Consider the following 17,037-nt stretch of genomic DNA (forward strand, 5'->3'; position numbering starts at 1 on the left):
TTGTATAAAGATGTGCTACTTTCACACTTCATTTGACATATACCATAGTTATGGCATCTCTTAGCAATGACACTTAAATTCTTTGTGACCTCATCCAATGTCTCAAATTCTGAGACAGCAATTTAGCTCACTTGGGAAATTTTCCTGTTGTTTAATATAATCTTTTTTCTTTGTTGGCTTTGTCTAAACTGTCAGTTAGCAATAAATGGTGACAATCTTTATTCTTAAAAAGTGCTTATTTACTTTTTTAAAAGTATCATACTTTTTTCCTGGAATCCTCAAAAAAAAAACAAAAAAAACAAGGCAGGGGGAAGGAGGTTTTAAAACATTCTCTAATCTCCTTCTGGTTTTACTAATTTTCTTTATTTTTTTTAAACAAAAGCCTCTGTTTGTCAAGGTTCCTATAGCTCAAACTCATTAACTATTAGCTTTCTAAAAAATAAAACGCTATCTTAGGTATGTCTTATCTTATAGATCTTGGAGGCAAGGCTAAAGTCCTACTTAACAGTTAGGAACTCATTACTTACTAATGAATTTTATTGTAGGGGAAGAAGGAAATAAAAACCATCAGCAGATGGTAAGTTTTTGAAACTAGAAGAAAGCTGCTGGCAATCAATATGGCAAAGATAGTCAGTAGGGAGATATTGAGATCATAAATAAAATTTTGCTTTAAACCACTCCTAACTTTTAGCTATTGTCCAGACACAAGCAATATGATGCATGAAGTAGAGAAATACAAAATATTCCATAAAAACAGTAGTTCCACTGGGAGACCTATTAGTGAGTCCTAAGAAAACACACCATGAATGAAAACCCAAGGAAATTAACACTGTGCAAAAATATTGATATGTCTTTAGGAGTGTAGTGTTAGTCACTCAGTCATGTCCAACTCTTTGAAACCCCATGGACTGTAGCCCTCTGGGCTCCTCTGTCCATGGAATTCTCCAGGCAAGTATACTGGAGTGGGTAGCCATTTCCTTCTTCAGGGGATCCTTCCAACTCAGGGATAGAACCTGGGTGTCCTGCATTGCAGGCAGATTCTTTACCTTTTGAACCACCAGAGAAGCCCATATGTTTACCATTACTAAATTTAAAATGCTTCTTGATTTTTCTATACCTAGGCTGCATGTCACTCATTTTGTGAAGCACTTTCTGACTCTATACCCCAAGTGAGTCACTTTTCCTACATTCACAAGTCAGTCCGTCCCTGTTTATTATAGTAGATGCTACAAAACTCTAAATCTATCTCTGCATCCCTCTGCCTCCCCGGTCAGGCCGGAAACTCTTTGAAGGTGGAATTAAGTCCTCATAATTGTGTCTCCCATATGACCCGGCACATAGCATATACTCCATAAATGAATGATCACTGTGTGTATGACTGCAGCAAATCTGAATAACAAACTAGATATCGAGATAGGGCATTGCTTAAGGACAAGAATGGAGTTTCATTAGAATTTCAGTGTACTAAGATAACCAATGTCATGGTCAGCAAAGAGCTCCGTTATAAGGAGAAATAAAGATCCTCTGTATTTTCTGCCATTATTTTTACCTCCACTGGCTGCAGAGAATCTGTGACACAACATGATACAATGATCGATACAAACAGATCCTCAAATCTAGCACCTCTTCCGAGAAGCTAAAACTCAATTAAGATTAACCATAACCGACACTGTGTGTGCTCTAGTCCTGTCTGACTCTTTGAAACCCTGTGGATTGTAGCCCAGCAGGCTCCTCTGTCCATGGGATTCTCCAGGCAAGAACAGGAGTGGATGACCATGCCCTCCTCCAGGGGACCTTCCTAAACCAGGGATTGAACCCAATCTCCCGCGTCTCCTACATTGCAGGCAGATTCTTTACCGCTGAGTCACCAGGGAAGCTCCATAACCAAAACTAATACCATGTAAACGCAGCATGAACAGTCATCATATGCTTGGAAAGGTGGGCTAGGAATCAGGCAAAAACTAAGCATTTTCTTGAAATCTGGGATACAATTCTGCTAATTAACATCAAAAACAGCGACTCTGACATCTTCTGTTTATTAAGCCTTCCCCCCTCATCCTTTTCCTGCAGACGCTTCTCCAGATGGATGTGGAGACAGGCACCTGCTGCAGACCCCGTCCTCCCCTGGGAAACGTGTGTTCGCTGTTTTCATGGCCATTCTATTTTAAGACTTGCTTTTAGGAATGCCAAAAAAGGGACCATGGTGAAGCTAACTTGCTCTGCCCAGCAAGAAGGAGAGGTGACAAGCATTTCTCTAGTCACAGTGGAAACTAACCAGAAATGTTTGCTTTGCTGGCTTTGTTATCATACTTCTTTTCATTTCTTTCACCTACTTGGAGACAGTGGGAGAGAATATTAATGAATCGATACAACAATGAACATGTCCTCTGGAGAGAAAGTGATATACTCTCAATACAGGGCTATCTCTATTATATCAAATAAGCTAATTTACAGTGGTCTACATTTCTCAGTTATGGAGGTTACAAGAGGATAGGCCTTCATGTAATAGCCACATTCCATACAAAATTAATTTCGTTCCTGTGGGTATGTTGTTACGACATTCTATTTAACTTCAGTTAGATTTAAAACACACACACACACACACAACAAGGGCCCTGACTTTTAACTGTGTTTTAGTATATTTCCAACCTGGGTATTATTAAATTAAATCTATGGCTATAAGACTTCTGTTGTTGAGTGAGGAAACTGTCTCATCTTCATATTTCAAAGGCCTAAGACAGCGCTCCTCAAAGCACTGTCTGCACGGGTGCTGGAGCAGGCAGTTTTGTTACTGATCCACAATGAGATAAGCCAGAAACTGCAAGCAAGGATTTGGAAGTGCCTGTAGCCATGTGAGAGTAATTTAATGTTTGCTGAATCTTATAATAAAGAAGTATTTGTGTTTTATATGCCTTTTTTAACTTCATCTTTCCAGTCATTCAGTTTTATCCTATTTTATGAAAGTATTAATCTGCATCAGATTGTAAATTAAGAGGGAAACGCGACTCAGAATGGCAGTGGTGCCTGGTGTGCAGGGTCAGGCAGACCTGCAGGAGAGTCTAGTGCTTCCACCCAGAGCCACGGGGACAAGTTGTTTCAAACCCCTGTGTCTCAACAGTCTTATCTGCAAAATGCACATAATGCTGTTTATATCCCAGGATCTGCAGGAAAAAAACCGAAGACACTGGCTTTGGTGTCTGCCTTCAGTTTCCTCGAGTGTAAAATGAATACAACAATACCATATCACAAAGCCTCTATAAGGATTAGATAACTGGGTAATGTCTGTAACTCAGCACCTACTTGGCATCTACTAAAACCCCAAAATTAGCAGTTATTATTATTGAAAGTTGTTTTTTTTTTTTTAAGCATAGTAGGTACTTGATACATACTAGCTATCATCTCTTCTCATTTGTATAGAGGATCTTGTTATGGTTCATGGGCTCAGTCCAAACTTTCGAGTGACCTAGGAGCATTTCAGACTGACCATGCTGCACACAGATGCTCAAAAGAATGATCTGGGGCCTTTGAGAAAACAGTTTGTGGATCTAGCCCATCTAGACAGGCCCCTTCTGTACTCCAGTAGGCGTGTCTCCTCTTGCAGTTTCATCTAAGAATTTCTGGCTGGGCTGTCTCTGCATTATATGGCATGATGCTGGCAGAAGATAATGGACAGAGGTATCATAAGAATACACAGAAGAGCTATCTTAGATAATAAGGAAAAATGTCAAAGGCAGAAAATCCTGTCTCCTCTTTCACAAATTACTAAACACAATGCATCTTTTCATGCCCTTCCAGAAAAATGTTGCCTGAGAAGGCAGTCACAATGGTTGAAAAGAAGGCCATAAAAGCTTCTACCTCACTTTTGAGTTTACAACACACTTTCAGCTGAGGCTTACGACACAAAGCAGTGCCCCCTCCATTGACCAGTTGAAGTTGAGAAATGATTTTCCAGCCATAAGTTCCTTGTGTAGGCATACCTGAAACATGAACCCAGTCCTTCAAATCCTCAAACTTATGCACAGAAAATACAGGTAAAGTAGAGGTACATTAAAACCAATAAAATATTGTAAAGTTAAAAATAAAATAAAATAATAAAAAAAAGAATTTCCAGAAAAAAATAAAATAAAAAAAAATTATCAACATATTCTTGCATATTTTTCAACATTTTTAAGTCTTTTTTGTTTAAATTTTTGAGCCATATACTTTTATGTAAGGAATTAAGTAAGCACTACATTTTAATCTGATGATGGCCACTTGTATAGATGCATAATTATTTTCCTTCACGACTTCATATTCCAACTTTGTATCCTACAATATGACGTGTTTGAATAAAAAAAACAGGGTGCTATTTAAAAAAAAAAGAATATTTCAAGAGCATGTCTCAGAATAATAGTGTGATGTGTGAAAAACTTTAAATCATGAATACAGGCGTAAGTGAAAGAAATACAGTGAATAACCAAGAATGAATATGTGAGTGGATGTATATCTAAAAATAAAGAAGAGTATTAGGAAAAAATGTTCAAAGGATTAATGCTTGTGGTCTAAGGCATCACTAAATACAAAACCCATACACACAAATGGGGGAAAAAAAAAAACCAGAAAAGCAGACAGACATTCCTAAATGGCCCCAGGGCTTAGAGAGAGGCAGCCTTTGAGGATGTCAGACAACCTCCAGGAGAGCCCATGCCAGCACCTCGGGCACCAGAAGGAACCTTACTCCTTGGCCCACTTAACTGTTTCCACTCTGAGGAGACTTCCAAGAGGCAAAGGAGAGATCACACTGTCAAACAAACTTCTCCAGCTGCTTCCAGGTGCCTGGAATCTCATCAGCTTTGCATCTGATCTTTGATAAGAATTCAGGGACCCTGACAAACACAACAGCTCAAAAGTTCTCAGTCATCTAGACCTTTGTGAGGATACTTTCCGGTCCTTACTTAAAAGGAGGTTTTACCAGTAAAGGCAAGAAGAGAGGCAAACACCGGGCATTCAAAGGGAGTCAGGAGAGAATGCAGCTAGTCAATAAAAGCTGGCAATGCTGAGGGGACATACTGACTTTTCACAACTTGCCTAAGATTAGCCATTATTGTTTGAATAAGGCATTGCTTAGAAAACTGTGTATACAGCGTATGCATGTATCTGCACTGACATGCAATAAAAATCAGTAATACTCTGATCATTGCTTGTATTTATTGACCTCTTACTATCTACCAAGCACTGTGTTTTACACTTATTATTCTGTTTAATCTTCACAGCAACCAAATGGGGGTGGGTATGACTGCTTTCCTCATTTTATAGCTGAAGAAGTAAATTTAGAAACTGTTTTTACAGCTCCTGCTGCTGCTAAGTCACTTCAGTCATGTCCGACTCTGTGCAACCCCATAGACGGCAGCCCACCAGGCTCCCCCGTCCCTGGGATTCTCCAGGCAAGAACACTGGAGTGGGTTGCCATTTCCTTCTCCAATACGTGAAAGTGAATTTGCTCAGCCGTGTCCGACTCTAAGCAACCCCATGGACTGCAACCTACCAGGCTCCTCCTGCTGCTACTGCTGCTAAGTCGCTTCAGTCGTGTCCGACTCTGTGCAACCCCATAGATGGCAGCCCATCAGGCTCCCCCGTCCCTGGGATTCTCCAGGCAAGAACACTGGAGTGGGTTGCCATTTCCTTCTCCAATACGTGAAAGTGAAGTTGCTCAGTCATGTCCGACTCTAAGCAACCCCATGGACTGCAGCCTACCACACTCCTCCAAGTAAGTGGTAAAACAAGAATTCAAACCAGTTAATCTAATTTCAGTTTAACAACTACCTTTGTGCACCAAATCTAAGCTGCAGTGTTTTCATCATGATACACACACACACACACACACACACACACACACACATCAATATTCTAGACCCAGTCCCAGGTGGCACAAAGAACCCACCTGCAAATGCAAGAGATGCAAGAAATGTGGATTCAATCCCTGGGTCCAGAAGATCTCCTGGAGGAGGATGTGGCAACCCACCCAGTATTCTTGCCTGGAGAATCCTATGGACAGAGGAGCCTGGCGAGCTACAGTCCATGGGGTCGCAAAGAGTTGGACATGACTGAAGCAACTTAGTACTCAGTAGCAAAGAAGCCAGAGCCTTCCACCTATTGTGCTCTTAATCTCCTGGTTTAATATACATCAGGTATACAAAAATTGGATTAAGAAGGAAAAGAATGTAGCAGTTTACCTTCAGAAAAGAATGGAAACAAGGCGAGAAAGAGTGAAAGTGGAAGGACATGAAAGTTTAAGTGTGGAACATCTATCAAAGTAGAAATGGGAAAAAAAGAACTTTCTGTAGCTCTGAAAAATAGGCAATAAAAATGTAACCTTCTGAAGGAATTGCTTTAAGTTCAACAAAATCCTACAGATTTGATGGGGCTTTTTAATAAATTCTGACAATGCTCATCTAAAATCCCTAGGTAGGAAATGTACACAGTGTGGGTAATTATAGTGATTTACAAGTCACCTGCTAAGTCGCTTCAGTCGTGTCCGATTCTTTGTGACCCCACTGACAGCAGCCCACCAGGCTCCCCCGTCCCTGGGATTCTCCAGGCAAGAACACCAGAGTGGGTTGCCATTTCCTTCTCCAACAAGTCACCTATCTATTGCCAATTCATCTGGCTCACAAACTTGTATATCTCTGCTCTCTGCTTTTCAGGCTTGAATAGGACTATCCAGAATATGTGACAGTGTTGGGGGAGGGGTAAGATAGTGCTTGGCACGTAGGAGAAGCTCAATAAATGTGAAGCCCAAGAAAAGTAAATTAAAAGTTTTTCAAATAATAAAGCAATCACAATACATAAAGAATAAAATATTTTAAAATGTAACTGAATGTCTAACCTAAAACTTCAAGTTAAAAATGGACTTGCTCTGGCACCTGTTTGGGGCAGCACCCCACTCCCCAGGCTCTAGAGGCTCTCTTCTCTCCTTTCCACGATTTTTTTAACTTGGCTGAAAAATCTGGACAAGTATATACATATGAATATGCATGTGCACATATGCAAGCTGGTCATGGATCACTGACCTTCATATTTAAACGTGAATTGACTTAAAGGATCTGTTGTCTTTATGTTATGTTAGAAAGAAATGATGCATCCTTCCTCTTAGCTCATTAACAGGGAGCACCATGGCCCCTAAGAACCACAGTAGCTGAAAGGTAACCGTTTCTTTCCCTCTCTCCTCATCACAACAATTGTGTATTCATACTTAATGCAATTATTTGACCCAAAAACAAAAGAAAGACACTTAACACTCCAGCATGTTGCATTCAACAAATTAGAAAAAGAAACACACACATACAAATAGATAGAAATGCAAAAAAAAAAAAATCATTCTTATCCCCCACCCTTCTGTCCCTTGCCTATAGAAGGGATGGCTATCAACCATGACTATACTGGGAAAGGGTTTTGAAAACCTGAAAGCACTAACGAACCAAATGTGAGATATCATGCTATTAGACCACTGGGAGGTCACTTCATCCACTAAAGTACAGCCATCTCAAGTGTCCCAAAGACTCTGGCTATCCTCATGACAACGCTGATTTAGTTAAGCAAAGAAGTACATGATAAGTCTGAAATATTTTGAACTTATTGATCCTAAACCTTTCTTTAGAAAATAAACGAGTGTCAGAGATTCTTCAAGGACCCCAAGGGATATTTATTTATTTATTTATTTTTCCAAGGGATATTTATAAATAGAAAATCTTTGTCAGCTTAAGGTCAAATTGGCTAAAGAATCCGTCTAATGGCTAAAATGGAGGGACCTCACACTTCTGAAAAAATTCCAGATATAGTTATGGCATGGATATCTATAAGCCTCTAATCATTCATATATATGTATGCATGTGTTTGTAGATATATAAATGAAAAAACATATGTGAAAACATATATTTATCAATTGAATTTTTGCTAACATTTTAAGGGAGAGTTATTTTTCCATGGCAATCTCTGTTAACTTTTGATTGAGTCTGATAAGAAATAGCCATAGGATGGTCATAGAACATAAAACAAAATTTATACCTCACCATAAGAAGGTACAAGTACAGCCTCTAATCCAGTGAAAGAAGAGGTTTGATAAAATTTGTTTAATATATGACATGTGGGCACCATGTGAGGAATATTTTGATTTATTCATAAAGCCTGCTACAGCTGTATCTCAATAATCAGATGTATCTCAGAGCACTAGTCTTCCCAACTTAAATGTATATTACATTTATCCCTCTGAGATGACTCTTACATCGTACCCTTAAGCCTCCTTAATAATATATTCAGTACAAATGCAAAATGATATTATTCATCCCAATTTCACCACTCACAAGGAAATCACCTCCAAGGGGACAATTCCACTGCCTACTGCTGCTCAGGGAGAAGACTAACACCTTTCCTCATGCCTTCTGCTCCCTAAATTCTCCTCTGCAAGGATATCAGAAAAAGGCAACCAACGTGGCAGAGTGACAGGTCAAAGGGTCAGGGATCAGCACAGTGATATGTGTTAGGGTATTTGCTTGATTAAGTGATCTTCATAAAATATTTAAAGAGGTTTATACCTACCACTTAGGAAAGAGGGGTCAAATTAACAGAACACAAAGAAATCAATTCTCAATTTCTTATTTTAATAGAAGCAAACAATAACACGTAAAATGTATAACTTGAGAACCCTCACAAAAACCTATATTTAATGGCAATTTTCTCCCTGCACATTTAGTTTCTGCTAACCCAAGAGTTATTAAAACTACTTGAGATTCTTCCATGACATCTGATTTAGTCAGTGGTAGGAAGTAGCCCAATAACATGCTGAGTAGAAGGAGATACCTATTTGGATTGACAAAATCCACCAGTTAATCCTCAAAAGTGAAATTTCTGTATCCTATAATCAAGAGTCGCTGGGCATTTGATTAAATACCCCAGGCATTTGGTCCCCAACCTACTTTTGTTTCTCCCCCCAACTGGCAAACAAGAGAAATGAGACCAAGAGCTTGAAGAAACAAAGCATGTACTTTAATACAGAAATGCTTTTACCTGCCATGCCTGCTGTGAACGAAATGGGCTGGGCTTTCAACACGTTAGTCAGCTTAACTCTCAGTTGGTGGCACTGGGAAAATGTAGCCACGCAGTCTTACTGCTCTGTTTCTGTTCTTTAACGGCCAACTGGAATACAACAGTGGAGTCAAAGGGAAACAAAAGAGAGATGGATCCAGAAAGAACCCGAAGGATGAGAACAAAGCAAGCAAAGAAAATGGTAATGAGTCAAAGACTGCTCGCCAAAGCTGGCCTCCCAGACTATTTTCACACTGAAGATAATTATGCTTCCATTAATTGCCACTTCCCCCTCAAAAACTGATGTTTTATAAACTACAAATTATCTAGTGGAAATTCTTCTTTGCCACATGTTAGGAAAAGTCATAGGATGTACTTAATCCAAAGAGAGAATGGCTGCTATTACATTGCTCAGACATCAATAAGATATATTGTACATATTGTGGGAGAATTTTGTATAAACCTAAAGCATAGTGATGTTAAAAACACTAAGCTTTTTGGGCTACAAAAAAAAAGCCAATGAGATCTTTTTTGATGTATGACAGTATCTGTACTAAATAGAGATGACTAGATATTTGAGAATCTTCACACTGTATCTACGGGCACCTGGAATTTTCCATATGTCTGACTCCTCCATCACCTCTCCATCATACTTTGTACTTTTTTTCTTCCCATGCAGAATTTATATTATTATAACAGTAAACACAAGGCTGCCACTTACCATGAAATCTTGAGTTCCTACGTTAATTTTAGAATACTTCAAAGCAAGCATTTCACTGTCTTTGGTTTGATCACATTTAAGAATTCACACATCAAAAGTTAAACTTCATCAAAGGTTAGAGAATAGTTTGCCTTTTCCCCCCAAAAGAATTACCATGTATATAATTTATTTTTGCTTAAATATGCATGATACATTGAGTTATAATTGTCTGAGCTGGAAAGGATGGGAAAACAATAAAAAGAACATAATTTATGCAGAAATAAAATACATTAAACAGCCTAGTTTTAAATCCCTGAAACTGGTCACCATTGAGACAATGCATGTAAAGCTTTATATTATGGCTTTCTGTGTCAAACTGAAATGCAAAATTTTCTTTAGGCTGGGATCAAAATAAATAAAATTAACTTTTATCTCAACTTAATGAGACATGATAAAATCTTACCTCTTATGATGGGACATCTAGAATGTTGCACTTTCCACGTTATTCACTAATAATGCAGCAGCAACCTTCTAATAGTCTTTCTTTTAGAACATTGTTTTCTTGGATAACCAGAGTCAGGGTATTAACCAAATGATGGAAAGTTAGAATGCAAATCATAAACAATTTTTTGTGGTTGCTATTGCTTCAGCCAATCTGAAAGTTCAAGATCAGAAAAAGAGTGCTAAGAATTTCCCACTGGATATCAAAAAGAAATAAATATTAAGATAATCCTATGCATTACCACAAACTTGCTAGCATTTCATATTTTTAACTTCCTTTTAATCAATTTTTGATCCCACAAAGTATGAAAATCCAAATTCTACCTACCCCCAGATATAGCAAAGCAGTGGTAATTTGGCAGTTTTCTACTTGGAGGCCTGAATTATCTTCCTTGATCATCTACTCTGTTCAAATTCATTATGAAAATGACCAATTTACCACCTCGCTTCACATGAGGAAGACAATACTATAGAATGTAGGTCCCAGGGTAGAACAATCAAATGCTACCTGGGGACAGATGAGCAAGCTAGAGCATGTGTGAGTAACTTAAATTGCCCCAATTATTCTTTTACTTATAAAAGGATTTCTATACTCCCCATTATGAGTTCCAAAAACATACGCTTGGAAGCAAGAGCCATGAGCATACATCATGTTCGACTGCCGGAAGCCAACTCACAATATATTGCTTACCTTGTAGAGATGGAGCAGCATAGGGCTCATAATAGGATGAGTGATGCATAAAATGTTCTTCAGCTCACTTCCCCTGGGATTTATGTTTCCAAGCCTAGGAACACCGTCTGCCTGCATGGACGGAACACTAAGCAATGCAGTCAAACCACCAATGCTTTAGGTATAGTTTTTCAACTTTGTGAAATCTAGAAGAAACCCTAAAATAAGTACACAAACAAGCAAGTGTGTGTCTAAAAATTCTGGCACAGATTAGCAGGAAGAATACACAGTTTAAATTAGGAAGATCAGTAATGGGCACATATTTTTAAGTTTGATTGCGTAAGTAACATGCTTTTTCTTAGAAACTGAAGGAATATTGCCTCCTTGGTTGTAAGTTTATAAGAGAGACTGTTTTGTATCGTACAACACAAGTATTGCACAAGGAAATCACTGGATCTGAATTATAGATAAGATGTTGGTCAGAAGATCATTTTTTTCCCCAAAGGAATAAAGAAAAGAAGTGAATTTAAGAAAAATATATGGTCCAAATTCTCATTGGATTGCCTCATTTAATTTTTTTGGAAAAAAAAAAAAGCTACCAATTTTCTAAAGGCATAGTTTCAAATCAGACTTGTTTCTAGTCTAAATTTAGCCTCCATTCCTTGTGTCATATTTCTTCTGTATGAAAAGGAAAATCAATGCCCTTACTCACCTTTGGAAGAATTTCACTGCCAAGCCTCCATGGTTCTACGGGATTCAATAGTCCGTGGCTCAGTATCGATTTTTCTCTGACACCTGTAGAAACAGCCTCTCCTTCCTTTCTAACAAAATATAGCAACAAAAGTTGTGTAGTTTCTGAATAAATTAAAGAGGCTATTAAGCACAACTTCATCCTGCAAGGAAATGTGGTTTACACTTTCTAAAAAACTCATTAGCTTCGCTTGATTTTTCTGATCCACTTAACTTTTTAAGGATAACATGAACATATAGTTTTAAAACGCAACTCGATTGTTACTTTCTTAAGTATGTTGCAACTAACACGTATGTTACAATTAGTACTTATTATTTTAAGAAAATAGACAAATGGTAAAGCCTATCAAACTTCAATTCCCAATTTAAAAATACCTCCAAAATCAAAACCTTTTTTTAAATATGAAAAATCACAATCATGCCTTGAAAATCAAAAGTTCTGATAAAACAGAAGACCCTTGCAGGCAGTGGAATAGGGCATATTGAATCCTAGGAGAGAGGGTGGGTTACACTTTAGGGTGTGTTCTTTAGCATTAAGAGAGCTAGGAGAACAGGCAAGAGTCATCAGTTTCCTTGAGAAACATAAATATAAAAAAAAATCTAAAACCTAAGAAGTTATGTTTCCAGCATTCTTCACACACCTGCTTTAAACTTCAAAGGTACTTGTTTCACCCTGGGCAGATTTCTTGGGGCTTATCTGAATACACATTTCCCGCAGCCATTCTGCGCCGCTGAGTGGAGTCACTATAAGTTGGCAACCCACTCCGTCACTCGCTCCATGAGGCTGCAAATCTGCAAAATAAAAAATGCAGTGTTAAAAAAATTCCCTTTTCCTTTGCTTTTCCCTATAAAATCCTAGAGAGGAAAACACAAAGCAGGTTGTTTCTCACAATATATGTGACATGTGACATCCTGGTTAAAAGTGACACAGCCATGTTGCTCTGTGACAGGTTTAGTGTTAAGACCTGACAGATATAAACCTGCAAGAACAGCCTCCCTGCCACAGATATTTAAGCTCATGTTAAAACTTTGATTTGATCGTCCCTTGATTAGCTTGCACAACAGAGAGTGCTACTGCCTTCAAGTTCATTAGAAATTATGGTATTCTTCACATTACTGTCAATTTAAGCTCCCGTTTTACTAAAACGTAGGCATTTTAACTGCTCATCAAACCTGTGCACATTTTTGAGTTAAAGAATTAGATCAGTCCAGACTCCAGTTCTCAAAGGAGAAGTTCCATTGTTTATCAGGCCATGTCTACACTGGCTGAGCAAAGCGCTCGGTTCAGAAGGAGAAGCGCCTTTGGCAGCTAGAGTCCACATAGCTGATCCATGGAGGCTCGGGTGGAGGTTCTGCACCTAATTACACAAGTGCAATGAAATTACTAAGCATTTGATGAGAATGACCCATGAAGACAAAAAAGGCATGGTGTGATTGTTATTCTAATTTATTTACATGGTAGTCATTTAGGATGCAATTCAAAGACCCTATAAAAAATAAGAACGCTTACACTTCACAGGTGACAATGAATGTGGATATTAAAATAGTTGATAATTCAACATTTGGTTGAATCCAAGTCATATTCTTCCTAAACAAGACAGTGATGGCATGATTTTAAAATGCAGTACTTTTTCTTAACTGATCTAGATAAAACTTATAGCTCTGACTTTATATTTATTGAGAACAATCTTTCAGAGTTCAACTAATTAAAAAGATTAGTTCAACCTCACAAAAAAATGGGTCAAAATGGTAATTGATATTTTGGAGGAAATATTTACACTCTTCTAACTTGCACTATTAAGATTTAGTAGCAACTGGGATTGCATTCTATTCTGGGGACAGTACTATACCATCAAATCATCTTGAACATGGAGATCCTTTCATTAATTTTTAGAATAAAAAGCGATTTAGCAGAAATGTTTTTCTAACAGCTATGAAATTATAGGCTTCCCCCTCCATCCACCCAAACACACTCCACCCTGTGAAATAATAGATTCAACATTAATCACATTTGGAATTTTGCCAGGATCCCCCCATCGGTGAGCGGGCAGAGTTGGACCAAATTGCCTTGAAGGAATAAAGCCTCTCTCACGCCCACAGATGCCTCAGAGTGTGTTAGGGAGCATCCATTCCAACCCTTTGAAGAAAGGAAGAATGTGTGGGAATGAATCAGAACTGCGCTCTCAGAGCTTCACTGTACAGTGCCCCAAAATAAGTTAGCTCTGCTTATGCTATGTAAACCCCAAACTCTAGTTACCCTAATGCAGGTAGAATTATCTACCCCCCTTTTTTTGCTACTCTTATCTTCAGATTTTCAGGTTTGGGGTTAGTCTCTCCATTTAATAATCATTCGAGTTAGATGCTAAGGTCCCCTTAGCTGGGCGCAAAATCCCACCTCCAGACTGAGTCATGAAAAGACATTTGTTGGCTAACTTATAAACTACCACTCATTCTAAAACCAAAATAAATCTAGGTGATTTAAGAATCACTTGACATAGCCAACTCTATCTAAGATAAATTGAATCTAGTATCTTTTCCCATACAAAAGCCCTAAGAATGTCTAAATATAAAACCACTCTTGGTATTTTTGCCACACCATGTCTGAGCACCTCATGATGTTGATAGTGTCACCGTGACGATGATGTCATGATGACGGTGGTGACGATGATGTCATGATGACGGTGGTGGTGATGATGATGATGAAATAACAAGCACACTGTGGTACTTTCTGTGTGCCAGACACTGTTCTAAGTGCTTTATAGACATGAACTCACTTAATCCCTGTAACAACTCTCTAAGGTAGGTGCTATTGTCTCTCTTTTACAGATAAGGAAACAGACTCACAGAGGCAGCAAGGAACTCACTCCAGATCACCTGGTCAGCAAATGGTAGGATTTGAAAATGGAAGGATTTGAATCAGGGCAGTCTGGCTTCAGAGTCATGTGACACTGATTTTCCTGTCCTTGCTCGGTCACAGCCACCAAACCAATGTCATTATGTGTAGAGATTCATATTAAAACGTGGTATGAATGAGCCCCAGGCTCATTTATCCCCTTCTTCCTGGGGCATTTTCGTCTATATGGAGCCAGCATCTCCTTCTGTCAGAATAAGTTCAATGCACCTCAGAGCAAAACTGATTCTCACTGATCATCATTCGGGATACTATTTACTCCTTTAAAACTTAAATTCTGGAAGATGTTCACTGAACATAAAATATATATCAAATCGTAGAAGGAACTGCAAGAATGGAAAATGACTGAATAGGGACTTTCAGTAGAGCAGGTACCTATTGTAGCCTAATGGAGTCAGGCCTCCTGAGGTCAATTCCTAACAGTACTACTTTTCACAAGTTGCATGAGTTATTTACTAATATCTCTCAACAACCTAATTTCCTCATCTATAAAATGGGAATAAAAATGGTATTAACACTGAGGGTTATGAGGATTAAATAAACGAATCCCCATAAAACACTTAACCTAGCCCATGGCATGAGCAAGCACTCAAAAAATATATGTAGTCTTGTTATTACTACATTTAGTTTGTATAGATTAGACTTGAGCTGCAACTAAGCACTGACTGTCAAAAGTTTTACCATTTCAGTGTAAAAGCATTAATATAGATTTTAGGAAAATTGGTTGTGGTCACAGGCGATTCTTTCAACCCAGGGACAATTTGGTTTTTAAAATTCACCGTGACATAGCTCCACAAATAATTTCATTCCCCTCTATTTGGTGAGAGCACAGACAAATTACAGAATATGAAAAAATCATCAGAGCTTAAAATTTTGTCAGAAACTCACTTCAAGAGCCAGTAGGCTTTTCTATATGGTTAACTTTTAAGTAGCATAAAAGGATGACTTGCTTAATTGTTTGTCTTTTATATCACAATCCATATTTTTGCACAGCATTACTGAAAAGACATTGACACAGACAACAAAGATGCAATTTTAAAACTGCACTGTTCAGCAGCAGGAAAAGTGTCCACACTCCTCACTGGTATTTTCCTTCTCTGCTCCCTTCTTTTCTTTAGATTCTAAAAACTTAGGCTTATGTTTAAGTCCTAACTCTTTCAGGTCAAAAGGGAGACTTAGATATGGCTACTTAGGAACCTAAAATAGAAATTTCCATCGAAGAGAGAGTAATGTAAGCACTAGAAGAAGATGACTTGCAGAATGCCTACTAGCATCGGGCTCTTCTCTAAGAGTTATACAAAGAAAAAGGAACAGATTGGAACCTTTTTTTCTTTCAGTTCTAAAATGGACACGGCCACCAGAGAGAGAGCAAGAAGCCTGGAGGCCCCCAAAGAGAACTACGGAGAAGCTATTTGAGGTAAAGCTCATGCTTTCAGCTGGATATTCCCAGGATGCACTGAATATTCCCAGGATACACTGAATATCCTTTTTTGGTCCAGGGACCATGGGACTTGGGAACCACTTGCCGATCCCCAAGGGGCTGGCAGTGAGCAGTGGGGTGGAGTGGGGGGCACTTGCCTCATTTCCCAGTGCCTCAAACATAGGATAGATACTCTTTGACAATCCTAAGAAGAAGAAAGTATTTATGTAAAAAGCTAGTCAAGAATTAAAATTTCGAATAAAGGGGTCAGAGTGTAGTCTCATCTGGCATAAAAAGACAGAAATAAGAACGGTAAGACAAATACACAAGGTATTCATTTTGATCCTACATGTGCACCTCTGGAAGCTTACCACCATCAACCTTCAGAAGGCTCAGACTTACAAACACACAAACCTTTCATTCTGAAAGGAAGTTTTATCAGTAATCAGTCTCCAGTTCTCCAGATAACGATCGTGCATCCCAGAAAGCCATCAGCCTAAAAGATCCTTGAGTCAGGGGCAATTCTAGGATTAGAATTCATGAAGGTAGAAGAAGGTGGCTGAAGTGTTACAGAAGATGTACATTTCCTGATAGCAACTCAATTATTCTGAGGAAAGTGGAAAGTCCTGGAAACAACCGTCTTCTATTGGCAAGATAGGTCAGCAGCCTCAGCTGGGAATTATCTACACAAATGACAGGGCTGTGAAGAGGAGATGCTCTGCTTGGTGTTCTGCAACCAAAAGTATGTGGAGAACGAGAGTGATGAGGAGCCAAAGAGCACAGTTTGGTTTCTCACTTGAAATGCTGAGCCATCCGGAGCAAAGAAATGGACTGCCTCAGCAATGCTGTGGGAAGGTTATCCCATGCTCAGGCTTTCTATCTGCGAGCATCATTAAATCAATGGAGTGATGTGCCAGGCACAAAACTATCCTTCACAAATAAAATTCTCATTTTCTTTAGCAGTGTTGTTTTTCCTTATCACTACATATTTAGGTCTCATTTAAGGCTATTTAGGGCCTCCCTGG

General features: G+C 38.6%; 1 long non-coding RNA gene across 1 annotated transcript in view; it reads right to left on the reverse strand.

Annotated features, from left to right (window-relative positions):
• The window catches only part of LOC129649340 (uncharacterized), an 80,020-nt gene extending 63,455 nt beyond the window's left edge, over positions 1–16,565 (reverse strand). Inside the window, exons 1-6 of the long non-coding RNA XR_008713096.1 lie at positions 16,427–16,565; positions 12,323–12,473; positions 11,644–11,752; positions 10,953–11,149; positions 10,224–10,415; positions 9,043–9,171 (exon numbers count right to left, since the gene is read on the reverse strand). This is a non-coding gene — a long non-coding RNA (uncharacterized LOC129649340). The remainder of the gene's footprint in view (positions 1–9,042; positions 9,172–10,223; positions 10,416–10,952; positions 11,150–11,643; positions 11,753–12,322; positions 12,474–16,426) is intronic.
• Between the last annotated feature and the right edge of the window lie 472 nt (positions 16,566–17,037).

This window comes from Bubalus kerabau, chromosome 1 (genome assembly GCF_029407905.1).
Source record: "Bubalus kerabau isolate K-KA32 ecotype Philippines breed swamp buffalo chromosome 1, PCC_UOA_SB_1v2, whole genome shotgun sequence".
Taxonomy (NCBI): domain Eukaryota; kingdom Metazoa; phylum Chordata; class Mammalia; order Artiodactyla; family Bovidae; genus Bubalus; species Bubalus kerabau.